The sequence below is a fragment of the Lithobates pipiens genome, unplaced genomic scaffold (assembly GCF_037356315.1).
Source record: "Lithobates pipiens isolate NorthernLeopardFrog02 unplaced genomic scaffold, aLitPip1_a1.2 Scaffold_61, whole genome shotgun sequence".
NCBI classification, from domain to species: Eukaryota; Metazoa; Chordata; class Amphibia; order Anura; family Ranidae; genus Lithobates; species Lithobates pipiens.
This window is the reverse complement of record NW_027507883.1, coordinates 2,996,279-3,023,973: the sequence shown is the minus strand read 5'-3', so window position 1 is coordinate 3,023,973 and position 27,695 is coordinate 2,996,279. Positions and strand designations below refer to the sequence as shown.

The 27,695-nt window shown below is 48.4% G+C and overlaps 5 pseudogenes; 3 read left to right on the top strand and 2 right to left on the bottom strand.

Annotated features, from left to right (window-relative positions):
* The first annotated feature begins 139 nt into the window (after positions 1–139).
* LOC143958684 (5S ribosomal RNA) lies at positions 140–258 on the top strand (annotated as a pseudogene).
* A 3,323-nt stretch (positions 259–3,581) lies between these two features.
* On the top strand, positions 3,582–3,700 carry LOC143958611 (5S ribosomal RNA; annotated as a pseudogene).
* Positions 3,701–4,024: 324 nt separating this feature from the next.
* Positions 4,025–4,143, top strand: LOC143958666 (5S ribosomal RNA; annotated as a pseudogene).
* A 13,942-nt stretch (positions 4,144–18,085) lies between these two features.
* On the bottom strand, positions 18,086–18,204 carry LOC143958338 (5S ribosomal RNA; annotated as a pseudogene).
* Positions 18,205–18,527: 323 nt separating this feature from the next.
* LOC143958573 (5S ribosomal RNA) lies at positions 18,528–18,646 on the bottom strand (annotated as a pseudogene).
* Positions 18,647–27,695: the final 9,049 nt, after the last annotated feature.

Below are 27,695 nucleotides of genomic sequence, written 5' to 3'. Positions count from 1 at the left end.
TGTATGGGAGACTATCTGTGAATACCAGGTGCCGTAGGCTTCTTTTTATGTTGTTGGCGTTTACCTGTTTATTTTCGCTTGTTTCCCAAGGTGACCATCTTGGTGTTTAACAAGAGGGTTGAGAGTGCCCAAAGAGATCACCTACGGCCCCATCACCCTGAAAGTGCCCAATCTCATCTGGTCTCAGAGGCTAAACAGTGTCGGGCCTGGTTAGTACCTGGATGGGAGACCGCCTGGAAATACCAGGTGCCATAGGTTTCTTTTTTTGTTGTTGGCTTTGAACTTGTTTCTCAAGGCGACCATCTTGGCGTTTGTCAAGAGGGTTGGACGTGTCTTGAAGAGAACACTTACGGCCACATCACCCTGAAAGCACCCGATCTCATCTGATTTCAGAGGCTTAGCAGCATCAGGCCTGGTTAGTACCTGGATGGGAGACTGCCTGGGAAGACCAGGTGACATAGAAGGATCTGGTCTGGTTAGTGTCTTGATTGGGAGATCGCCTGGGAATACCGGATACCGTAGGATTCTTTTTATGTTGTTGGCTTTGACCTGTTTTTTTCCCTTGTTTCCCAAGGTGACCATCTTGGCATTTGTCAAGAGGGTTGAGAGTGCACAAAGAAATTGCTTACGGGCACAACACCCTGAAAGCGCCCAATCTCGTTTGGTCTCAGAGGCTAAGCAGGGTTGGGCCTGGTTTGTACCTGGATGGGAGACCGCCTGGTTTTTCCAGATGCCGCAGGCTTCTTTTTATGTTGTTGGCGTTGACTTGTTTTTTTTGTTTGTTTCCCAAGGTGACCATCTTGCCGTTTGTCAAGAGGGTTGAGCGTGCATTTGATCTCAGAGGCTAAGCAGGGTTGGGACATGGTTAGTACCTGGATGGGAGACCGCCTGGGATTTCTCGATGCCATAGGCTTTAGGTTTAAGCTGTTGGCATTGACTTATTTTTTTTATTTTTTTTATTCTTTTATTAAGTAGAACAACATAAATATAACAGTCAACCATACAGCATGACCCAGGGTCACAATTACATGCTAACAAAAAATAGGCAGCCAAATAACTCTGGGTTCTCAGAGGGGAGTCCTACAGTTTCATGCAGAAAATAGAGAAACCCCACCTCGGACATGTAGTACAGTATAACTAATGCAGCCCTGTTCGGACAAATGTAATCATGGAGAGCAACTGGGACCACAGCGAGCCAGCTTATCATGACCTATGTGAACCAGAGTAAAATATGAGCCGGTCGTGTCCAGAACCCTGGGGCTCTTCTGGGTCCCAAAGGCTAGTAAGGAGACAAGGCATAGTCAAAAGGGAGGACGGGGGAAGAAGAGAGTGCAAAGACGGAGAGAGAGGAGGTGGGGGGATATCGGCGGGGAAAAAAAGAAAAATAAAGACAAAAAGGGAGGGGGGGAATGCCACCCAGGGCAGACATGGCCTACGTAGGTAAACGTTAGATGTTCAGTCGTTTTCTGGGACGGGGGCACTGCTCACCTCCCGAATGTAGTCTCGAGTACCAGTAAAATACCTCCAGGGCCTCCATGTAACACTAAATGCCTCTTCAGTGTTGTGAAGGGTGGCGGTCAATTCTTCCATCCGGAGAATATGATTGACTTTGGAATACCACAGCACCTTGGATGGGGGCTGAGGCTGCCTCCACAGTGCGGGAATGCAGGCCCGGGCGGCATTCAGGAGTTGCATTGTGAGGGTTTTTTTGTATTTTCGAACAGGCTGTTCGGTCAAGTGTAGAAGGCACGCTACTGGGAACCCAAAAGTTCCTCAAGCTCGGGCATGCCCAGAAAAGGTGTCCCATGGTCCCCATATCTGAATTTCACCTCCAACAAACATCCGGGATCGATCTATCCATTTTATTCAGAAGGTATGGGACTCTATACCAGCGTGAGACTATCTTGTATCTTGATATTGGTTTGCGATGGAAGCTTTATGTACTAAGGTCAGGATCTTCCCTATCTGTTGTGGGGTAAATGTGATGCCTAAGTCCCTCTCCCATTTGTGGATAAATGGTGGGGTCGACTCCTCCTCCTGACTACTCAATAGGTTGTACAGGAGGGAGAGGGTGTGTCGCACAGGTTCCTTTTTGTGACAGATGGATTTATAGGGTGTCAGGTCTCTAGGAGTTTAGGGGGCCCTTTGTATGGCCAGAAGAAAGGGACGAAGTTGATAAGCACTAAACAAGTCAAGCGGAGGGTCAGAAAGCTCGGCGTCAGTTTGCGTGGTCGGGAGCCCTCCCGTGGGCCACACCTCTCCCAGACGCTGTTTCCCCACCATTGTCAACTGTCGCAGTTTCTTGTTGGTAAATCCCGGTGGGAAGTCTGGATTACCTATAACCGGAGTCATTGGTGATGGCAGGGGAGCAATGTGTGTGCAGCAGAACAACCTCCGCACAACAGCCAACGTAGCTCCCACTACGGGGTGACCTCTAAGGTCTTTTGGTAGGGAGGACAGGAGCCACGGGGAGGTCAATAGGGGAATGGATCCATCCTCAATCTCCATCTCCACCCACTGCTTGTGTGGGCCATTACAATGCCAATCAACGACTCTCGCTAGCAGAGTCACTCTGTAGTATTGTCTGAGATCTGGGAGACCCAGACCCCCCTTGTCCTTTGGTCTGGCAAGCAATTGCAAACGGGCTCTGGGCGGTTTGCGCGCTCAAATAAAGTCCCGGAGCAGCACCTGCAGTTGTCTGAAAAAAATTGGGGGTAACCAGATCGGTAATGTCTGGAACATGTATAAGATCCGAGGGAGGGCCATCATTTTGAATGCATTACAGCGCCCGAACCAGGTCAGTGTTAAAGCATGCCAGTTTCCCAAATCATATTTCAGTCTATCCAGGAGAGGGACAAAATTAAGCAGGTACAATTGCGCTAAATCCGCTGCGATGTCAACGCCCAGTTAACGTATAGATTTTTCAGCCCAGTAGAATGGAAAAGCGGACCGGAGCCTCTTGGCCTCACCATCCGGGACCGATATATTCAATACAGCCGACTTGGCGCAATTGTTTTTATAGTTTGATAGGCTGCCGTGTCGCTGTAGAGACGCAAGTATTTTGGGAAGCAAAATGTGTGGATTGGAGACGGAAAAAATTAGATCGTCAGCGTACGCCGCAATTTTGTGGTGTGCCGAGGGTTTGGATATGCCAGTAATATTTGGGTCATTCCGAACGTGACACATAAGTGGTTCCAGTGTCAGAATTAAAATTAGGGGAGACAGAGAGCACCCCTGCCTCGTCCCATTAGTGATGGGGAAAGAGTCCGAGCACCCCTCGGTCACCCGTACCGCTGCCGACGGCGTGGAGTAAAGCGACATTACCCAGCTCATCATGTTGGGGCCAAGACCTATATGTTCCAGGGTGGCCTGCATAAAGTGCCAGGCCACCCTGTCAAAGTCCTTCTCCGCGTCCGTTGACAACATAAGCAAGGGCCTTCCCTGTTAATGCGCCGCATGGATTAAATTGAGGACTCGGGCCGTATTGTCTCTAGCTTCCGACTTATTTATATTTTTTTGCTTGTTTCCCAAGGTGACCATCTTGGCGTTTGTCAAGAGGGTTGAAAGTGCCTGAAGAGATTGCCTATGGCCACATCACTCTGAAAGCACCCAATCTCGTCTGATCTTGGAGGCTAAGAAGAGTCTGGCCTGGTTAGTACCTGGATGGGAGACCACCTGGGATTACCAGTTATTGTAGGCTTCTTTTTATGTTGTTGGCGTTGATTCGTTTTTTTTTTTTTCTTGTTTCCCAAGGTGACCATCTTGGCATTTGTCAAGAGGGTTGAGAGTGCCCAAAGAGATCGCTTACAGCAGCATCACCCTGAAAGAGCCCTATCTCTTCTCTTCTCTGAGGCTAAGAAGGGTTGGGCCTAGTTAGTACCTGGATGGGAGATGGCGTTGGAATACCAGGTGCCGTATTCTTCTTTTTATGTTGTTGACATTGACCTGTTTTTTTTTTTTCACTTGTTTCCCAAGGTGACCATCTTGGCATTTGTCAAGAGGGTTGAGAGTGCCCGAAGAGATCACCTATGGCCCCATCACCCTGAAAGCACCCAATCTCGTCTGATCTCGGATGCTAAACAGTGTCGGGCCTGGTTAGTACCTGGATGGGAGACCGCCTGGGAATACCAGGTGCCATAGGCTTCTGTTTTTTTTTTTTTTATTTAGTAGTATGCGACATACAATGTAAAGGCAACTTCACAGAATGTGTGATACAAATATTTACAATCAAATGATCATATTGCATGGATATCAGAGCCAATGGTAAGAAGTCTGAGGAGAATAGCACGTGTACAGCTTTGCGGTCATATCAAGATGAGATTAAAGCTCCATCTCGTTGGGATCCTCTACCACTTAAAATATTATTGATACTAGCCCTGCTACCCTCGAAGAGTTTAGATATCCATAGATAGGGGAAGAGTATTGTGTAGTAGTCAAATGGGGTCGGAACATACCATTTTCTTTTCCCTTTTTTGAGTTAAGAAGGGAAATAGTAGAACTGAAAGGAGGGAGAAGGGGAAAGAGAAGATTGGGGAAGGAAATGGCAGAAAAGGAAAAGAAGGGGTAAGGGGGTGTCGTGGGTAGAGTGGATAGGGTGGGGTCGCCTCCCAGGGAGCAAGAGACGCCCTCGGCTCACCAGCTCATCAGCTGTCCAACGTTTGGAACAGCGATCTCCAACGATCACCATGAGCTTACTATGTCTCGCGGAGGTATTCTTCCGAAAAGCGAAACTGGGTCCAGTAGAACCATCTGTTCCCATGCTCCTCCGTTTTATCCCTCATTGTGGCAGTCAGGTCTTCCATTCGTTCAATATCATTTACCCTTGCGAACCACTGGGTCACCATTGGAGCAGATTGCTCTTTCCACTGACTTGGGATGCAGGCCCTAGCTGCATTGAGGAGATGTTTAAGTAAGGACTTATGATAACGCTTTCTCGACATAGGAGTTAGATTGAGAAGAACTGCTGCGGGATCATTGGCTAAGGAAATGTCTGCGAACTTGTGGATGAGTCTCAGGACAGGCTGCCAGAATGTTTATAATTTAGGGCATTCCCAGAAAATGTGGAGAATGGTGCCAGTCTGTTGCCCACAGTGACAGCAGCGGTCAGATTGACCGGGGAATATTTTGGCCAACACCACCGGTGTACGATACCAGCGTGTGATCAGCTTATATGAGATCTCCTGATATTTACTGCAGAGTGACGACTTATGGGCGAAAAAGAGTATTCTGTCCTTCTGTGGTTTGGAGAATGTAGTTTGTAAGTCCCTTTTCCATTTAGCTAGGAAGGGTGGATCCGTGGAGGATTGTGCGTCTGTCAGGATTTGGTAGGACCTAGAGAGGGAACCACGAATTGGGCCATCATCCAGGCAAAGTTCCTCGAAGGGGTGGAATTGTCTAGAGAAGAACGAATGGATAGGTAGTGGTCCGAGGAAATGGATTAGCTGTCTAGCTCTCCAGCTATCCAATGCAACAGGTACTTGCTCTAGCAGTATGGTCCCCGTGGGAATCAAGCCCGTGGGTCCAAGAAATAGGGCTGCTCTCAGAAGCCCTTTCGGGGCTTGCCTGGTAAAGGCCTGGTCAGACAGGCCCAGAGGGAATCTAGGATGTCCAATAATTGGGGTCATAGGAGAAGGGAAGTTAGTCAGGTGGGAAAGGTGAAAAAAACTATCCATCTCGGCGAGCGAGGGGCCAATTAATGGGTGAGTAGTCACACAGGGCTCCAATGGCCTCCCCGCCCAAGGCAGACCAGCCAGTGGAACCCGCGCCATCTCCTGCTCTAGCTTGACCCATAGCTTCAGTTCCCCATGCCGGTGTCTTATCACATATGGTCCCCCATCAGATAGTGTCCGCTGTGTACTGCGCATGCGCAGTACACAGCAACACAGATTCCGAAAATTGCCGAGCATGAACGGCGCCTGCGCACTGAGTCCAGGTTCTATCCCCACTATCCAAGTGGACATAGAGTAAGAATATAAAAGAGCCGAGCGCAGCGAGGCCGAGCCCGAAGCGTGGCGAGCAAAGCTCGCCTGCGAGGGACCCTCTAATATTCACAACCCTATGTCCGCTTGGATGGTGGGGCTACCACCTCCACTCACCGCGCAGGCGCCGTTCAGCTTCGGAGATTTTCCGAAGCTTCGTCTGCTCCGTACTGCGCATGCGCAGTACGGCACGGACACTATATCATGGCCGGACAGTATATGGCAGAACACCGGCACCAGTCAACCACCGGTGTCATGTGCGTCGCTGTGTAATATAGAGCAGGGTCCGGGAAGCCAATACCTCCCCGCAATTTCGGTCGCAATAGCATTGCCCTACCAATACGCATATGTTTTCCGCACCAGAGGAACTTGATAAAGATTGAGCGAACCGCATGAAAGAAAGTCTGGGGTATTTTGATAGGTAAGGCTTGTAGTAGATACAGAAGTCGTGGCATCGCGTTCATCTTCAACACATTACAGCGTCCGAACCATGACAGAGCTAGTGGGTCCCATCTTTTAAGGTCCGCTGTAAGCCCATAGGCTTCTTTTTATGTTGTTGGCTTTGACCTGTTTTTTTTGCTTGTTTCTCAAGGCGACCATCTTGGCGTTTGTCAAGAGGGTTGGGCGTGTCTTGAAGAGAACGCTTACGGCCACATCAACCTGAAAGCACCCGATGTCGTCTGATTTCAGAGGCTAAGCAGCGTCAGGCCTGGTTAGTACCTGGATGGGAGACTCCCTGGGAAGACCAGGTGCCATAGAAGGATCTGGTCTGGTTAGTGTCTTTTTTTTTTTTTATTCTTTATTTATGGATTGCAGGTAATACAGAGACAAACTGTAAAAGACATAGATCCCTCAGTTTTCCAGGTTAACAAAAATACATAGTTAATACTTCGTGGGGGACCGGGGGAAACCTAACAACTTATGTCAGCAGCAGCCCCAGCCGTGGCTAGGCCACCACATTATCCCACTCTAATGATCTGGCACCCCAGTGTCTACTTATAAACCAGGGCAGTCCCCGGGGCGATCCCCCTCAAGGCCCAGACTGAGGGGCCTCTAACATCGGTCACCTTCATTCTATTGGTCAAAGAGCTCAGCCGGGACCACCCCGAGGGCCGCCAACCCCTGGCTGGGAAATCGAGGGAACAAAACGAAAAGATCCTTGCAATCACCATGTATTTTAATTATACTTGGGAGTTAGGGGGTAGGGAAAGAGGGGGGAGCAAATGGGCAGGAGAAGGGGATGGGGGTAGAAAGAATGAAAGTTATAGGGGGCTAACAGTGCTACGAGGCAGACGGGGGAGAGAGTGAACCAGGGTGGTATACGAGAAGGGAGAGAAAGAAAGAGGACTCCGATGGGTTCCCACGGCCGGACCCTTCCCTCTATACACGTGCCAGAGCCTACAGATAGGATCTGTATGCGTTGGAAAACCTGAACAGGCTCCAAGACAACCAACGAGCAGTGTGCTCTTCCTCCCTGTCGCCTAACGCTGATGTGAGCTGTTCCATACGGTAGATGTCGAGTCCAGGTTCTATCCCCACTATCCAAGTGGACACAGAGTAAGAATATAAAAGAGCCGAGCGCAGCGAGGCCGAGCCCGAAGCGTGGCGAGCGAAGCGTGGCGAGCGAAGCGTGGCGAGCGAAGCTCGCCTGCGAGGGGCCCTCTAATATTCACAACCCTATGTCCGCTTGGATGGTGGGGCTACCACCTCCACTCACCGCGCAGGCGCCGTTCAGCTTCGGAGATTTTCCGAAGCTTCGTCTGCTCCGTACTGCGCATGCGCAGTACGGTGCGGACACTATATCATGGCCGGACAGTATATGGCAGAACACCGGCACCAGTCAACCACCGGTGTCATGTGCGTTGCTGTGTAATATAGAGCAGGGTCCGGGAAGCCAATACCTCCCCGCAATTTCGGTCGCAATAGCATTGCCCTACCAATACGCATATGTTTTCCGCGCCAGAGGAACTTGATAAAGATTGAGTGAACCACATGAAAGAAAGTCTGGGGTATTTTGATAGGTAAGGCTTGTAGTAGATACAGAAGTCGTGGCATCGCGTTCATCTTCAACACATTACAGCGTCCGAACCATGACAGAGCTAGTGGGTCCCATCTTTTAAGGTCCGCTGTAAGCCCATAGGCTTCTTTTTATGTTGTTGGCTTTGACCTGTTTTTTTTTGCTTGTTTCTCAAGGTGAGCATCTTGGCGTTTGTCAAGAGGGTTGGGCGTGTCTTGAAGAGAACGCTTACGGCCACATCAACCTGAAAGAACCCAATCTCGTCTGATTTCAGAGGCTAAGCAGCGTCAGGCCTGGTTAGTACCTGGATGGGAGACTCCTTGGGAAGACCAGGTGCCATAGAAGGATCTGGTCTGGTTAGTGTCTTGATTGGGAGATCGCCTGGGAATACTGGATGCCGTAGGCTTCTTTTTATGTTGTTGGCTTTGACCTGTTTTTTTTAGCTTGTTTCCCAAGGTGACCATCTTGGCCTTTGTCAAGAGGCTTCAGAGTGCCCAAAGAGAGTGCCTACGGCCAAATCACTATACTATATATCTATATCTATAATAATAAATAATATTTTTAGTTATTATATATAAGATACTATATAGGGGATTTGGCCGTAGGCACTCTCTTTGGGCACTCTGAAGCCTCTTGACAAAGGCCAAGATGGTCACCTTGGGAAACAAGCTAAAAAAAACAGGTCAAAGCCAACAACATAAAAAGAAGCCTACGGCATCCAGTATTCCCAGGCGATCTCCCAATCAAGACACTAACCAGGGGGGGCGTGGCCTAGGCATGAAGGAGTGAGGACGCTCTTTTCCGGAGCTCCCGGTCCGTGACCCCTCCGCACCCCTTTACCACAGTTTGGTCGCATATTTCGGCATCGCCGACATCTCCGCGCTTCGGCGGAACACAGCCAGCCGAGCGGGGTCCGCCGCTGCTGCCATGGACAGGTACTTGGTCCCGCTGCAGCCTCCGGCCTCCACGCCGGATCCAGCCAAGATGGCGCCCGCGGCCTCCGGCGCTCCAGGACACGCGGCACAGAGGGAAGGTGAGCAGACTGCTATGCAGGGACACGACATGCCCCCGTTCTCCCCGCCTAGTGACTTGTCCCCGTGTCTCCCCCGCTCACTGTCCATGGCCTCGCTTGACAGCCCGGACCATAGCGGCCTGCCACCCTGGTTCCCTCACAACTCCCAACTGTCCCAGAGACCCTCCCGCAGTGGAAGCCTCATCCCAGGACCGAATGGCCAGGCTGCTCTCGCCTCAGACACACAGGGGGACCCACCGCTGCCACCAGCACCAGCATTATTGGGGGACAAGGCCATCCTAGCTTTACTCCAAAACCTTCCCACTAAAGCAGACTTTAGATGTATGGCAGCCAGGATTGAAACGACCTTGCAACATGAAATCGCAGGGGTCAAACGTGACGTGTCGGCTACGAACGAGCGGGTGACCACCCTGGCATCGGATGTGATCTCCCTGACCACTGATGTTTCTGGCCTGCAAGCCGCACATGATACCCTTGCTGACAGAGTGGCACAGTTGCAACTCCTAGTGGATGACCTTGAGAATCGCAACCGCAGATGCAACATCAGGATCAGAGACTTGCCCGAAGCCACTGGCCAGGCAGACCTCAAAGCCACAGTTACAGCTATATTTAACGCCTGTCTGGACTGCGCTGCTGACACAGTAATAGCCATTGATAGAGTCCACAGGACCCTGGGCCCCAGGAGCCCCACAGAGAACCGGCCACGTGACGTTTTATGCTGTCTCCACAATTACTCAGTTAGGGAGGATGTCCTGCAAGCGTCGTGGCGCAAAGGCAGCATTGATTTTGACGGGGCCCAAGTCACCCTTCTGCCAGATGTATCCCGCAAGACCTTCCAGATGAGACGCTGTCTGCGACCCCTTCTGGAACACCTAACTGAACGGAGGATTCCATACAAGTGGGGCCATCCGTTTCACCTTATAGTGCGCAAAAATGGGAGGCCCCTTGCGCTACGACACCCTTCGGAGGTCCCGTCCTTTCTGGAGGCTTTGGGCCTGCCCTCGGTTCAGGTCCCCGACTGGTTGGCTCCTGTTGTCCCCCAGGGAGCAGTGGCCCAGACGAACAACCCCTCAACCAGGCCACAGAGAGTGAGACGCCACCGTCGATCCCAACGTCAGAGATCGCAGGCCCCCCAAGATCGTGAACCCTGAGAGAGTACAGTAATTTTCCGTTATTCCTGTGTTATACCCTTTTTTTTTTGTTTTCTTTTTCTCTACCAACATAGACGGCTGGAGTATCCAGCTTTGTGTTGTTTACCATGCCACGGGCCATTGTTCCCAGTGCCCCCGCTAGGGGAGAGGAAGGACATTGGAAGAACAGAGTTGGACACTGCGCTTCCTGGACGAAGCCCTGAGTCATTGGCGGTACTGTTCACCATTCTCGTTACTGTTTATCTACAGGTGCCCTAGTCTCGGCGCTCTTTGTGTTTTTGGACTGCCTGGTGGTGCCCCCCGGGTGCCCCTGGGCGGCGTTCCCGCTCCCTCCCCCTCTCCTCCCCCCCCCCCCCTTTTTTCCATTTTTTTTTGGGGGGGGAGGGGCGGGTGCCTGGGTGGTATAAATTTATCTATACTCTGTGTTGAAAAGTTTAATATGTTGGTCTAATTATGCACTGTTCTACTGTTGTTAACTGCCCGATACCTGCTGCAGTGATGTTCTATAATGCGTTTGATGTCGTAGTTAAGATGCCAAAGAAGCTCCGTGCACGCCCGATTGCGACTGCATGGACCATGGGATGCTGGAGGGGTACTGCACCGACGAGTTCCTCCCTCTGCAGTGCCTTACCTCTCCCCCCACTAGGCCCCTCTGCCCTAACCGGCAGGTTCTCTCCGATAGGAGCTTTAGCAATTCCCCGATCTATCCCCACCCCTCCTACCCTCCTCCTCCCTACTAACTCCGGACCTTCTCCGCTTCGTTACTGCTTTTCCTTTTTCTCCTCCTCTTCCTCTGTGCTTGAACTCTATATCTACTACTGACTCTGGTGGGGACCGCCGGCCGGGTACCACTGCCGTCATGGCCCTGAAGCTGGTTTCCTGGAATGTGAAAGGGCTGAATGTACCTGAAAAAAGGTCCAGCTGCCTAACAGAATTGTGGCGGATGAAGCCCCAAATAGTTTTCCTCCAGGAGACCCATTTCAGGACAGACCAAATACCACGGCTTTATAGTAAGCACTTCCCCCTGGCCCACCACAGCACGTCCCCTACTTCCAAATCGAGAGGAGTGTGTGTTCTTCTTGCTAAAAACTTGCCGTGGCGCCTGTTAGCTGTCCAAGCCGATAGTGAAGGGAGATATCTCTTCATTAAGGGAACTCTCCACTCGCAAACTTTTACTCTTGCCAACCTATACATGCCGAATGTGGACCAGCTGCCGGCCTTAGAAGCATGCTTGGATGCCCTGGCTGCATTCTCGGAGGGTACTTTGATCGTTGGGGGGGACTTTAACCTCACCTTGGACCCCCACAGAGACTCATCATCGGGCACCTCTGCGATTTCTGCGAGAACGCGTTCACACATAAGAGACCTGCTACACTCCCACCGACTGATCGATGTGTGGCGTACGCTTCACCCACAGGATAGGGACTATACGTTCTTTTCCACCGCTCATGGTTCTTACTCACGTATAGATATGTTTTTAGTCGACCCACAATGCTATCCCGGCGGTCACAGACACTCAGATAGGCCACATAGCCCTGTCTGACCATGCCCCGATTTCTTTGATGCTGAAGCTACAACAGGAGTCGCGTGGTCAGTCCTGGTGGAGACTGAACGAGTCTCTCCTGAAGGACCCTGAGACCCACGCAGACCTGCTTAGGGAATTAGAAAGTTACTTTGATCATAACCGTGATTCTGTTTCCAACCCCCTCATGTTATGGGCGGCTCATAAATGCTACATTAGGGGCATTCTTATTAAACATGGTCATAGACTCAAAGTGGCCAAAACTGAGGCTCTCTCCAAACGTATTGCCAAGTTGCATGCGTGTGAACAACGACACAAATCCCAGCCGACTGCTGCGCTGGAGGTGAGAGATCTTAGAGAACAAATCAGAGATTTCTCTCTCTTTCAGGCTAGAACCAGACTCATGTGGGTCCGCAGGACGTATTATGAATATGGAGACAAGTGTAGTAGGTCCCTAGCGAACTCCCTGAGTGCCCAACGCAACGCGTCCTTCATTCCAACCATAACCTCCCCTTCGGGTGCCAAGCTTCATGATTCACGGGAGATAGCGGAGTGTTTCCGATCTTTCTATGAAGCCCTTTATAACTTGCACCCCCGGGACTCAGGAGATGCCCTCCAGGCCGGCACAGCAGCCATTGATGAGTACCTAGCTTCGGCAAACCTCCCGTCGCTTACACAGGAAGAGATAGAGCTTCTCTCGCAACCTATCTCCCCGGAGGAATTGTCGACAGCGTTAAGAGACTCACCCAAGGGCAAGGCACCAGGCCCAGATGGGTTTACGGTCCCTTATTATAAGGCCTTCCTCTCCCTGTTGTCCACGCCGTTTGTGTCAGCTTTTAACGCCCTATTGGAGGGCCAGACCTTTCCACCGGAGCTGTTGCAGGCAAGCATCTCGGTCATACCCAAGCCGGAGAAGGATCCACTTCTCTGTGCGAACTACAGGCCCATCTCCTTATTAAACAGCGACCTTAAGCTCTTCACTAAGATACTGGCGGAGCAGTTGGTGCCCATTCTCCAACGCCTGATACCTCTGGATCAGGTGGGGTTTATTCGTAACAGGGAAGCCCGAGACAACACTACCAGGACAATCAATGTTATAGAACGCGCCAGACGCCTTAAACTACCGATTATGTTGCTCTCTGTGGACACAGAAAAAGCGTTTGACAGGGTGAGCTGGCCTTTTTTGCTAGCCACCCTGCGAAGCCTGGGTGTACCCCCCCCCCCCATGCTTTCATGGGCTACAGCTCTTTACTCGTCACCGACGGCGATGGTTAGGGTCAATGGGTTTGCCTAGTCGCGTTTCACTATTGGCAATGGAACGAGGCAGGGATGCCCGTTGTCCCCCCTTTTGTTTGTCCTATCGCTTGAACCCTTGCTGCACCACATCAGGCAGAACATAGACATCAAGGGACTGGACACCCCCTCACACCACCATAAGGTCGCAGCCTTTGCAGATGACCTCTTGTTCTATGTCTCAGAGCCTCACATTACATTGCCGAATCTCTTAGCGGAAATAAGACGATATGGCACCCTGTCAAATTTTAAAATTAACTTACAGAAATCGGAAGCACTCAACGTCTCCCTGTCTACCAATGCCCAGACGAGTCTAAGCACTAATTTTCCCTTTCGTTGGGCAACTGGGGCTATACAATATCTGGGTACCAAGGTTCCCCCGGACCCACATCTGATTTTCCAATTGAATTTCCAGCCGCTTCTAAAAAAAATTGCCGTAGATCTAGAGAGGTGGTCAAAGTTGGCGACCTCTTGATTTGGGAGATGCAATGTGCTCAAAATGAATGTAATGCCCAGACTCTTGTACCTATTACAAGCCTTACCGATAAAAATCCCCCAATCATTTTTTAAAGCCATGCGCTCCATCTTTATTCGATACGTATGGCAGGGCAGGCCTCCAAGACTCAGCCGAACATTACTGCTCAGACCAAAAGACAAGGGAGGGATTGGCCTCCCAGATCCGGAATGGTACTATACGGCGGTGCACATGAACAGAGTAGTTGACTGGTGCAGACACCTGAAGGATAAGCTGTGGGTTCGTCTGGAGCATGAATCCGTACCATTTCCACTTGAGGGTTTGCCCTGGAGTGGACCGGGCTGGTCGGGAGCGACGCGGGCACACCCACACATTGAGCCAACGTTACAAGAGCTAGACAGATATTTTACCCTGACGGGCGTGCCCAGTTTCCCTTCGCCCATGACTCCTATTATTGGACACCCACGCTTTGAACCCGGCATGACGGAAAAGTCTTTCCGCCTCGACCCTGACTGGGACCTTGTGCGGGCCTCTTCTTTTCTTGGCCCTAGGACGTGGACAGCGGTCTCCACTATGGACGAGGCGTTAGCAACCACGGCCCTGGGACAGTGGAAGCTTTCCCAACTCTCCCACTTCTTGAAATCTTTGCCAAACAGTGGCGAATTCCGCAGACCCCTAACATCGTTTGAGGAGGTATTCTCAGGAGAGGGACCGACCCGAAGGTCTCTTTCCCTGTCATATCGCATCCTACTGGACCAACTCTCCCAGGGTAACCTGGTGTTCGTGGAAAAATGGGAGCGAGACCTGCATGTCCGGCTCTCGCCAGACCAGAAGAACCGCGCGCTTCTTTTTGCGCACAAGTCATCCCTATGTAGTAAATACCAGGAAATAGCTTATAAAATTTTGACCCGATGGTACAGGACCCCCACTGTCCTGGCGGCTATGTTTCCCGGTCACAGCCCTTTGTGCTGGAGATGCGGTGAACAAGCCGGCACGTTACTACATATCTTCTGGGAATGCCCTCAACTGGCCCATTTCTGGAGACAGGTTCTCAATATCATTTATGACCTCACGGCTATTGATCTCCAGAACAACCCAGCTGCGATCTTCCTCAATCTGACCCCACTCTCGAGCAAGAAGTACCATAAATCTCTCTTAAAACATCTTCTGAGTGGGGCCAGGGCATGTATACCTAGCATGTGGAAACAGCAGGCCGCTCCACTGGTGTCTCACTGGTTTGCAAGAGTTTGCGACATCTACCGTATGGAACAGCTCACATCAGCGTTAGGCAACAGGGAGGAAGAGCACACTGCTTGTTGGTTGTCTTGGAGCCTGTTCAGGTTTTCCGACGCATACAGATCCTATCTGTAGGCTCTGGCACGTGTATAGAGGGAAGGGTCCGGCCGTGGGAACCCATCGGAGTCCTCTTTCTTTCTCTCCCTTCTCGTATACCACCCTGGTTCACTCTCTCCCCCGTCTGCCTCGTAGCACTGTTAGCCCCCTATAACTTTCATTCTTTCTACCCCATCCCCTTCTCCTGCCCATTTGCTCCCCCCTCTTTCCCTACCCCCTAACTCCCAAGTATAATTAAAATACATGGTGATTGCAAGGATCTTTTCGTTTTGTTCCCTCGATTTCCCAGCCAGGGGTTGGCGGCCCTCGGGGTGGTCCCGGCTGAGCTCTTTGACCAATAGAATGAAGGTGACCGATGTTAGAGGCCCCTCAGTCTGGGCCTTGAGGGGGATCGCCCCGCGGACTGCCCTGGTTTATAAGTAGACACTAGGGTGCCAGATCATTAGAGTGGGATAATGTGGTGGCCTAGCCACGGCTGGGGCTGCTGCTGACATAAGTTGTTAGGTTTCCCCCGGTCCCCCACGAAGTATTAACTATGTATTTTTGTTAACCTGGAAAACTGAGGGATCTATGTCTTTTACAGTTTGTCTCTGTATTACCTGCAATCCGTAAATAAAGAATAAAAAAAAAAAAAAGACACTAACCAGACCAGATCCTTCTATGGCACCTGGTCTTCCCAGGGAGTCTCCCATCCAGGTACTAACCAGGCCTGACGCTGCTTAGCCTCTGAAATCAGACGACATTGGGTGCTTTCAGGTTGATGTGGCCGTAAGCGTTCTCTTCAAGACACGCCCAACCCTCTTGACAAACGCCAAGATGGTCGCCTTGAGAAACAAGCAAAAAAAACAGGTCAAAGCCAACAACATAAAAAGAAGCCTATGGGCTTACAGCGGACCTTAAAAGATGGGACCCACTAGCTCTGTCATGGTTCGGACGCTGTAATGTGTTGAAGATGAACGCGATGCCACGACTTCTCTATCTACTACAAGCCTTACCTATCAAAATACCCCAGACTTTCTTTCATGCGGTTCGCTCAATCTTTATCAAGTTCCTCTGGCGCGGGAAACATATGCGTATTGGTAGGGCAATGCTATTGCGACCGATATTGCGGGGAGGTATTGGCTGCCCGGACCCTGCTCTATATTACACAGCAACGCACATGACACCGGTGGTTGACTGGTGCCGGTGTTCTGCCATATACTGTCCGGCCATGATATAGTGTCCGCACCGTACTGCGCATGCGCAGTACGGAGCAGACGAAGCTTCGGAAAATCTCCGAAGCTGAACGGCGCCTGCGCGGTGAGTGGAGGTGGTAGCCCCACCATCCAAGCGGACATAGGGTTGTGAATATTAGAGGGCCCCTCGCAGGCGAGCTTCGCTCGCCACCCTTCGGGCTCGGCCTCGCTGCGCTCGGCTCTTTTATATTCTTACTCTATGTCCACTTGGATAGTGGGGATAGAACCTGGACTCAGTGCGCAGGCGCCGTTCATGCTCGTCAATTTTCGGAATCTGTGTTGCTGTGTACTGCGCATGCGCAGTACACAGCGGACACTATCCGATGGGGGACCATATGTAATAAGACACCGGCATGGGGAACTGAAGCTATGGGTCAAGCTAGAGCAGGAGAAGGCGCGGGTTCCACTGGCTGGTCTGCCTTGGGCGGGGAGGCCATTGGAGCCCTGTGTGACTACTCACCCGTTAATTGGCCCCTCGCTCGCCGAGATGGATAGTTTTTTTCATCTTTCCCACCTGACTAACTTCCCTTCTCCTATGACCCCAATTATTGGACATCCTAGATTCCCTCCGGGCCTGTCTGACCAGGCCTTTACCAGGCAAGCCCCGAAAGGGCTTCTGAGAGCAGCCCTATTTCTTGGACCCACGGGCTTGATTCCCATGGGGACCATACTGCTAGAGCAAGTACCTGTTGCATTGGATAGCTGGAGAGCTAGACAGCTAATCCATTTCCTCAGATCACTACCTAACCATTCGTTCTTCTCTAGCCAATTCCACCCCTTCGAGGAACTTTGCCTGGATGATGGCCCAATTCGTGGTTCCCTCTCTAGGTCCTACCAAATCCTGACAGACGCACAATCCTCCACGGATCCACCTTTCCTAGCTAAATGGAAAAGGGACTAACAAACTACATTCTCCAAACCACAGAAGGACAGAATACTCTTTTTCGCCCATAAGTCGTCACTCTGCAGTAAATATCAGGAGATCTCATATAAGCTGATCACACGCTGGTATCGTACACCGGTGGTGTTGGCCAAAATATTCCCCGGTCAATCTGACCGCTGCTGTCGCTGTGGGCAACAGATTGGCACCATTCTCCACATTTTCAGGGAATGCCCTAAATTACAAACATTCGGGCAGCCTGTCCTGAGCCTCATCCACAAGTTCACAGACATTTCCTTAGCCAATGATCCCGCAGCAGTTCTTCTCAATCTAACTCCTATGTCGAGAAAGCGTTATCATAAGTCCTTACTTAAACATCTCCTCAATGCAGCTAGGGCCTGCATCCCAAGTCAGTGGAAAGAGCAATCTGCTCCAATGGTGACCTAGTGGTTCGCAAGGGTAAATGATATTGAACGAATGGCAGACCTGACTGCCACAATGAGGGATAAAACGGAGGAGCATGGGAACAGATGGTTCTACTGGACCCAGTTTCGCTTTTCGGAAGAATACCTCCGCGAGACATAGTAAGCTCATGGTGATCGTTGGAGATCGCTGTTCCAAACGTTGGACAGCTGATGAGCTGGTGAGCCGAGGGCGTCTCTTGCTCCCTGGGAGGGGACCCCACCCGACCCCACCCTATCCACTCTACCCACGACACCCCCTTACCCCTTCTTTTCCTTTTCTGCCATTTCCTTCCCCAATCTTCTCTTTCCCCTTCTCCCTCCTTTCAGTTCCACTATTTCCCTTCTTAACTCAAAAAAGGGAAAAGAAAATGGTATGTTCCGACCCCATTTGACTACTACACAATACTCTTCCCCTATCTATGGATATCTAAACTCTTCGAGGGTAGCAGGGCTAGTATCAATAATATTTTAAGTGGTAGAGGATCCCAACGAGATGGAGCTTTAATCTCATCTTGATATGACCGCAAAGCTGTACACGTGCTATTCTCCTCAGACTTCTTACCATTGGCTCTGATATCCATGCAATATGATCGTTTGTTTATAACTATCTGTATCACACATTCTGTGAAGTTGCCTTTGCATTGTATGTCACATACTACTAAATAAAAAAACAAAAAAAACAGAAGCCTATGGCACCTGGTATTCCCAGGCGGTCTCCCATCCAGGTACTAACCAGGCCCGACACTGTTTAGCATCCGAGATCAGACGAGATTGGGCGCTTTCAGGGTGATGGGGCCGTAGGTGATCTCTTCGGGCACTCTCAACCCTCTTGACAAATGCCAAGATGGTCACCTTGGGAAACAAGTGAAAAAAAAAACAGGTCAATGTCAACAACATAAAAAGAAGAATACGGCACCTGGTATTCCAACTCCATCTCCCATCCAGGTACTAACTAGGCCCAACCCTTCTTAGCCTCAGAAAAGAGAAGAGATAGGGCTCTTTCAGGGTGATGCTGCTGTAAGCGATCTCTTTGGGCACTCTCAACCCTCTTGACAAATGCCAAGATGGTCACCTTGGGAAACAAGCAAAAAAAATAAAACGAATTAACGCCAACAACATAAAAAGAAGCCTACAATAACTGGTAATCCCAGGTGGTCTCCCATCCAGGTACTAACCAGGCCTGACTCTTCTTAGCCTCCAAGATCAGATGAGATTGGGTGCTTTCAGAGTGATGTGGCCATAGACAATCTCTTCAGGCACTCTCAACCCTCTTGACAAACACCAAGATGGTCACTTTGGGAAATAAGCGAAAAAAAAAAACAGGTCAACGCCAACAACATAAAAAGAAGTCTACGACACCTGGTATTCCCAGGCGGTCTCCCATCCAGGTACTAACAAGGCCCGACTCTATTAGCCTCCAACATCAAATGAGATCGGGTGCTTTCAGGGTGATGTGCCCGTAGGCAATCTCTTCAGGCACTTTCAACCCTCTTGACAAATGCCAAGATGGTCACCTTAGGAAACAAGCAAAAAAATAAAAATAAGTCGGAAGCTAGAGACAATACGGCCCGAGTCCTCAATTTAATCCATGCGGCGCATGTACAGGGAAGGCCCTTGCTTATGTTGTCAACGGACGCGGAGAAGGCCTTTGACAGGGTGGCCTGGCACTTTATGCAGGCCACCCTGGAACATATAGGTCTTGGCCCCAACATGATGAGCTGGGTAATGTCGCTTTACTCCACGCCGTCGGCAGCGGTACGGGTGACCGAGGGGTGCTCGGACTCTTTCCCCATCACTAATGGGACGAGGCAGGGGTGCCCTCTGTCTCCCCTAATTTTAATTCTGACACTGGAACCACTTATGTGTCACGTTCGGAATGACCCGAATATTACTGGCATATCCAAACCCTCGGCACACCACAAAATTGTGGCGTACGCTGATGATCTAATTTTTTCCGTCTCCAATCCACACATTTTGCTTCCCAAAATACTTGCGTCTCTACAGCGACACGGCAGCCTATCAAACTATAAAAACAATTGCGCCAAGTCGGCTGTATTGAATATATCGGTCCCGGATGGTGAGGCCAAGAGGCTCCGCTCCTCTTTTCCATTCTACTGGGCTGAAAAATCTATACGTTAACTGGGCGTTGACATCGCAGCGGATTTAGCGCAATTGTACCTGCTTGATTTTGTCCCTCTCCTGGATAGACTGAAATCTGATTTGGGAAACTGGCATGCTTTAACACTGACCTGGTTTGGGCGCTGTAATGCATTCAAAATGATGGCCCTCCCTCGGATCTTATACATGTTCCAGACATTACCGATCCGGTTACCCCCAATTTTTTTCAGACAACTGTAGGTGCTGCTCCGGGACTTTATTTGGGCGCGCAAACCGCCCAGAGCCCGTTTGCAATTGCTTGCCAGACCAAAGGACAAGGGGGGTCTGGGTCTCCCAGATCTCAGACAATACTACAGAGTGACTCTGCTAGCGAGAGTCGTTGATTGGCATTGTAATGGCCCACACAAGCAGTGGGTGGAGATGGAGATTGAGGATGGATCCATTCCCCTATTGACCTCCCCGTGGCTCCTGTCCTCCCTACCAAAAGACCTCAGAGGTCACCCCGTAGTGGGAGCTACGTTGGCTGTTGTGCGGAGGTTGTTCCGCTGCACACACATTGCTCCCCTGCCATCACCAATGACTCCGGTTATAGGTAATCCAGACTTCCCATCGGGATTTACCAACAAGAAACTGCGACAGTTGACAGTGGTGGGGAAACAGCGTCTGGGAGAGGTGTGGCCCACGGGAGGGCTCCCGACCACGTAAACGGTCGCCGAGCTTTCTGACCCTCCGCTTGACTTGTTTAGTGCTTATCAACTTCGTCACTTTCTTCTGGCCATACAAAGGGCCCCCTACACTCCTAGAGACCTGACACCCTATAAATCCATCTGTCACAAAAGGGAACCTGTGCGACACACCCTCTCCCTCCTGTACAACCTATTGAGTAGTCAGGAGGAGGAGTCGACCCCCACCATTTATCCACAAATGGGAGAGGGACTTAGGCATCACATTTACCCCACAACAGATAGGGAAGATCCTGACCTTAGTACATAAAGCTTCCATCGCAAACCAATATTAAGATACAAGATAGTCTCACGCTGGTATAGAGTCCCATACCTTCTGAATAAAATGGATAGATCGATCCCGGATGTTTGTTGGAGGTGAAATTCAGATATGGGGATCATGGGACACCTTTTCTGGGCATGCCCGACCTTGAGGAACTTTTGGGTTCCCAGTAGCGTGCCTTCTACACTTGACCGAACAGCCTGTTCGAAAATACAAAAAAACCCTCACGATGCAACTCCTGAATGCCACCCGGGCCTGCATTCCCGCACTGTGGAGGCAGCCTCAGCCCCCATCCAAGGTGCTGTGGTATTCCAAAGTCAATCATATTCTCCGGATGGAAGAATTGACCGCCACCCTTCACAACACTGAAGAGGCATTTAGTGTTACATGGAGGCCCTGGAGGTATTTTACTGGTACTCGAGACTACATTCGGGAGGTGAGCAGTGCCTCCGTCCCAGAAAACGACTGAACATCTAACGTTTACCTACGTAGGCCATGTCTGCCCTGGGTGGCATTCCCCCCCCTCCTTTTTGTCTTTATTTTTCTTTTTTTCCCCGTCGCCATCCCCCCACCTCCTCTCTCTCCGTCTTTGCACTCTCTTCTTCCCCCGTCCTCCCTTTTGACTATGCCTTGTCTCCATACTAGCCTTCGGGACCCAGAAGAACCCCAGGGTTCTGGACATGACCAGCTCATATTTTGCTCTGGTTCACGTAGGTCATGATAAGCTGGCTCGCTGTGGTCCCAGTTGTTCTCCATGATTACATTTGTCCGAACGGAGCTGCACTAGTTATACTGTACTACATGTCGGAGGTGGGGTTTCTCTATTTTCTGCATGAAACTGTAGGACTCCCCTCTGAGAACCCAGAGTTATTTGGCTGCCTATTTTTTGTTAGCATGTAATTGTGACCCTGGGTCATGCTGTATGGTTGACTGTTATATTTATATTGTTCTACTTATGCTTAATAAAAGAATAAAACAAAAAAAAAAAAATAAGTCAATGCCAACAACTTAAAAAAAAAGCCTATGGCATCGAGAAATCCCAGGCGGTTTCCCATCCCGGTACTAACCAGGTCCCAACCCTGCTTAGCCTCTGAGATCAAATGCACGCTCAACCCTCTTGACAAACCCCAAGATGGTCACCTTGGGAAACAAACAAAAAAAACAAGTCAACGCCAACAACATAAAAAGAAGCCTGCAGCATTTGGAAAACCCAGGCGGTCTCCCATCCAGGTACAAACCAGGCCCAATCCTGCTTAGCCTCTGAGACCAAACGAGATTGGGCGTTTTCAGGGTGTTGTGCCCGTAGGCAATTTCTTTGTGCACTCTTAACCCTCTTGACAAATGCCAAGATGGTCACCTTGGGAAACAAGGGAAAAAAAACAGGTCAAAGCCAACAACATAAAAAGAATCCTACGGCATCCGGTATTCCCAGGCGATCTCCCAATCAAGACACTAACCAGACCAGATCCTTCTATGTCACCTGGTCTTCCCAGGCAGTCTCCCATCCAGGTACTAACCAGGCCTGATGCTGCTAAGCCTCTGAAATCAGACGAGATCGGGTGCTTTCAGTGTGATGTGGCCGTAAGCGTTCTCTTCAAGACACGGCCAACCCTCTTGACAAACGCCAAGATGGTCGCCTTGAGAAACAAGCGAAAAAAACAGTTCAAAGCCAACAACATAAAAAGAAGCCTACGGCACCTGGTATTCACAGATGGTCTCCCATACAGGTATTAACCAGGCCGTACACTGCTAGGCCTCCGAGATCAGATGAGATTCTGACCTTTCAGGGTGATGTGGCCATAGGTGTTCTATTTAGACACTCTCAACCCTCTTGACAAATACCAAGATGGTTATCTTGGGAAACAAGTGAAAAAAAAAAGGTCAACGCCAACAACATAGACCCTGGCGGTCTCCCATCTGACCCAGACCCTGCTTAGCCTCTGAGATCGGGCACTTTCAGGGTGATGTGACCTCAGGTGAACGCTTTGGGACATACTCAAAACTCTTGACTGATGCTAAAATGGTCACCTTGGGAAACAAGCGAAAGAAAAACAGGTCAAAGCCAACAATATAAAAAGATTCCTACGGCACCTTTAATTAGGTACAATCCAGGCCGGACCCTGCTTAGCCTCTGAGATCAGATGAGATCGGGCGCTTTCAGGGGGATGTGGCCGTAGGAGATTTCTTTGGGCTCTCTCAGCCCTCTTGACAAATGCCAAGATGATCACCTTGGGAAACAAGCGGAAAAAAAAACACATGTCAACGCCAACAACATAAAAAGAATGCTACGGCACCTGGTATTCCCAGTTGGTCTCCCATCCAGTTATTAATCAGGCCCGACAATGCTTAGCCTCCGAGATCAGACAAGATCAGGCACTTTCAAGGTGATGGGGCCATAGGCGATCTCTTCGGGCACTCTCAACCATCTTGACAAACGCCAACATGGTCATCTTCGGAAACAAGGGAAAAAAACCAAGTCATTGCCAACATTGGAGGCTAAGCAGGGTTGGGCAATCAGTTTCCTTGCCTGAAATAGGCATCTCAGAACTGCCATCTGGCTACTTCCCGGGTTTCCAACTCCTTCAACTAATCCCAGGAGACAATACTTCGCCTCCATCCTGGTGGAGGTTCCAACCACCCGATCAATGGTTCCTGTCACCTCTGTCCAGTAGCGGATCAACTTCGGGCATCTCCAAAACATGTGCATCATGTCTCCCCCCATGTTCCCGCACCGGGGGCAACTTGCGTCCGGCCGTTCGGCCAAACTGAAAAAGTTTACGAGGAGCATAATAGGTTCTATATAATAAGAACAGATGTGACATCCTGTGTGAGGAGAGCCACAATTCACCACAGGCAGGATTCCTGTGGCCAATTATAGCTCAGGGGGGTTTAGTACACACCCCACACTATATAAGGCCGCCAGCATGGCGGCCTTTTATAGTGTGTTGCGGTGGTCAGGGAAAGAGGACAATAGGCAGGGACAGTGTCTTTACTGCTTGGGAACCTAGCACTGTTACAGTGGGTGTTATGTGCCTCCTGCACAGTACACACCTGAAGCTACCCTTTATTACTGGTGTTCAATTTCTGCAATACATGCATCTGCAGTGCAGAAGTTAGAGTCGGTGTTGTGTGCCTCCTGCACAGTATACACCTTATTGCTGGTGTTCTGTTTCTGTAATACAGGAACCTAGTACTGTTACAGTGCTAGGGTGTACAGAGAAGCTGGTATATATAGAAGACTACAGCATACAGAAGAAAGGCTAGTGAATACAGAATACAGGTTTCGTGTATGTAGATAGGCTTGAGTATACAGAGATGCTAGAGTAAACAGTGAGGCTGGGGTACACAGAGAGGCTAGTTTAAAGACAAATACAAAGATGTTAGTGTATATAGAGAGGTTAGTGTATAGAGAGAGTCGAGTGTATACAGAAAGGACAGTGCATATAGAGAAGCTAGTGTATACAGAAAGGGTATACATGAAAGCTGACATTCTATACAGAAGACTGGGTAGTGTATACAGAGAGTCTAGTGGGTACAGAAGACAGGCTGGTGTATTCTAGCTAGTTTTTACAGTCTAGTGTATACAGAAGACAGGCTGTGGTATACAGAGAGTTTAGTGTATTCAGAGAGTCTAGTGTATACAGCTGGCGAGTGTATACATAAGACTGGCTAGTTTACACAGTGTTTACAGAGATGCAAGGGTGTACAGAGATGCTGGTATACAGAAGAAAGGCTAGTTAATACACAATACAGAAGACTCGTGTATGTAGATAGGCTTGAGTATACAGAGATGCTAGAGTAAACAGTGAGGCTGGGGTACACAGAGAGGCTAATTTAAAGAGAGGCTAGTATATACAAAGATGTTAGTGTATATAGAGAGGTTAATGTATAGAGAAGGTCGAGAGTATACAGAAAGGACAGTGCATATAGAGAAACTAGTGTATACAGAAGACAGGCTTGGGTATACATCAAAGCTGACAGTGTATACAGAAGACTGGGTAGTGCATACAGAGAGTCTATTGGGTAAAGAAGACAGGCTGGTGTATTCTAGCTAGTTTTTACAGTCTAATGTATACAGAAGACAGGCTGTGGTATACTGAGGGTTTAGTGTATTCAGAGAGTCTAGTGTACAGAGAAGCAGGAAGCTAGTATATATAAGGCTAGTGAATACAGGCTAGTGAATGCAGATAGGCTTGAGTATACAGAGATGCTAGAGTAAACAATGAGGCTGGGGTACACAGAGAGGCTAATTTAAAGAGAGGCTAGTATATACAAAGATGTTAGTGTATATAGAGAGGTTAGTGTATAGAGAGAGTCGAGTGTATACAGATAGGACAGTGGATATAGAGAGACTAGTGTATACAGAAGACAGGCTTGGGTATACATCCAAGCTGACAGTGTATACAGAAGACTGGGTAGTGTATACAGAGAATCTAGTGGGTACAGAAGACAGGCTGGTGTATTCTAGCTAGTGTTTACAGTCTAGTGTATACAGAAGACAGGCTGTGGTATACAGAGGATTTAGTGTATTACAGAGATGCAAGGGTGTACAGAGAAGCTAGTATATATAAAAGACTACAGCATACAGAAGAAAGGCTAGTGAATACAGAATAAAGGCTGGCTTTCTACGGAGAGGCTACCACTACGGAGATGCAGAACACTATATATAGAGAAAGGGTATATAGAGAGGCTAGATTATACAGAGAGGCTAGTGCATAGAGTGAAGCTATTGTATATAGAAGCCTGGTTAGTGTATACAGAGAAGCTAGTGTGTACAGAAGAAAGGCTAGACAGGCTATAAAGAGAGACAAGTTTTTACAGAAGACAGTTTGGGGTATACAGAGATGCTAGTTTATACAGAGAGACTAATGTATACAGAAGACAGGCTAGGGCATACAGAAGACAGAAGACGGGCTAGTGTATTCAGAACATAGGCTAGTGTATATCGAAGACAGGCTATTGTATGCAGAAGACCGGCTAGTGTAAACATGCTGGTGTATATAGAGAGGCTAGTGAATTTAGAGGGTAGGCTAAGTGATAACAGAAGGCAATCTGGGCTATACAGAGACATTTCATCATTTCATCTAGCTCACATCTCTAATGGAGTTTGTCTCATTGCCATGTTATGCCTTTTCATTCTTGTGCTAAATATAGATCACTACACGATTTTAATCATCCACATCAAGCATGCAATAAAACTATCATACATCAAAATAAACCATGTACTCTTTTGCTCTATTTTGCATATTTGTACCGGGACTGTGAGTATGTGACAGTCCTGACACACCATCCTGACTTATTTTTCTTTATTTCTTATTAGAAATGGAGAGTACTATCTCAAAATCCGCTTAAATCTATTCACTTCTACCGCTAATTGTACCTTAATGCAAAATGTTCACAAAACCATCCATTTGCTACCAGACATGCTGCACATACTAAGAGTAATGTAACCATCGCTCTCTAACGATGTAAACAGTTTTATTGCTTTTCTGACATTGACCGAGTATCTCTGACATTAACTGAGTATCTCTCTGCACTATGATCTTAATAATAATAATAATAATAATAATAGAATTGTGTAATGCAAAGATCAACTAGTCAATCAATAAGCTTTCGCATTGGTACCGGCATATCCTTTAAATTTAGACTAACGCAACTATTTCTCGGCCATTTTCAAGCTAAGCTTTCAATCTCTTACCTTTGAACAGCGATACTTCCTCCCTACAATATTAAGCAATTTCAATGTCCTAATGGTCGCCTATATTATACAACAATATGTAGAGAATAAAACTAGTCTTACATCTTAATAAAACAGTTTTATTGCTCAACCAGTATCAGCTGTCATGACAAATAAACGTTTCCACTGTTTTTTTTTTTTTTAAACTCCGTTTTTTATTAACAATAGTTGGCACAGACATATATAATTAGTCAGACTGTATACATCTTTGTGTGATATAAACTAGACATGATAAACATTGGCAAGTCATACTACAGTAATTGCCCTGTACCTCAGTTATACCAAAATCGTATACCAATTGTATTTTTTAACGTTTCCACTGTTTGACTCTATTTTCTGTATTACTTCTTTTTCTCCACACCTTATCTGTCACAGTTAAAACACAGTGACAAAACATTTCTTTTTACCGCAGCAAAATGTGAGAAAAGCAGTGTAAGCCGTCTTTCTGCCATATGCAACCATCTCTCGCTACCTCTATACAATAGGTTTCTCTTTCCAGTGGAAACGGAAAACAGTCAGTGTAAGCCGTCTTCATGCGTAACAAAATTAATGGAACGATTTACACGTTGGAATTTGCAAGCTACGTCAATTTACTCTTAAATAATGTACCTTTGCATTTATCCCTTGACTTTGCAACTTTGACAATACTATCCCTTGATCCCTTTTGTGTATTCACGTTATCTCGACCTATATATACTGCCTCAATATTTTCCTAATTTGTTTTGCTATACTTATTATTATTATATTATAGAGATTACTAACTCTAAATCATTGTAAACCTAACCATAGTTATAATGTCCACAGCTAATTTTACGTTAAAGAAAAATTCACACAAAACCATCTTTTTAAAACCTTTACACATTAAGAGTAATGCAACCATCTCTCGCTACCTCTATGCAATAGGATTCTCTTTCCAGTGCAAACGGAAAACAGTCAGTGTAAGCCGTCTTCTTGAGCATCAAAATTAATGGAACGATTTACACGTTGGTTTTTGCAAGCTACGTCAATTTACTGTTAAATAGAGTACCTTTGCATTTATCCCTTGACTTTGCTACTATCCCTTGATCCCTTTTGTGTATTCACTATATCTCGACCTATACATACTGCCTCAAAATATTCCTAATTTGTTTTGCTATACTTATTATTATTATTTTATAGAGATTACTATCTCTAAATCATTGTAACAAGTTATAATGTCTACAGCTAATTTTACGTTAAAGCAAAAGTCACACAAAACCATCTTTTTAAAACCTTTTACACACTGCACATTAAGATTAATGCAACCATCTCTCGCTACCTCTATGCAATTGGATTCTCTTTCTGACTCTATTTTGTGTATTACTTCTTCTCCACATTAACTGTCACACTGATAACCAAATGGTAACACATAACACTTGCCACACATTTTTTAACAGCGGCAAAATGTGAGAAAAT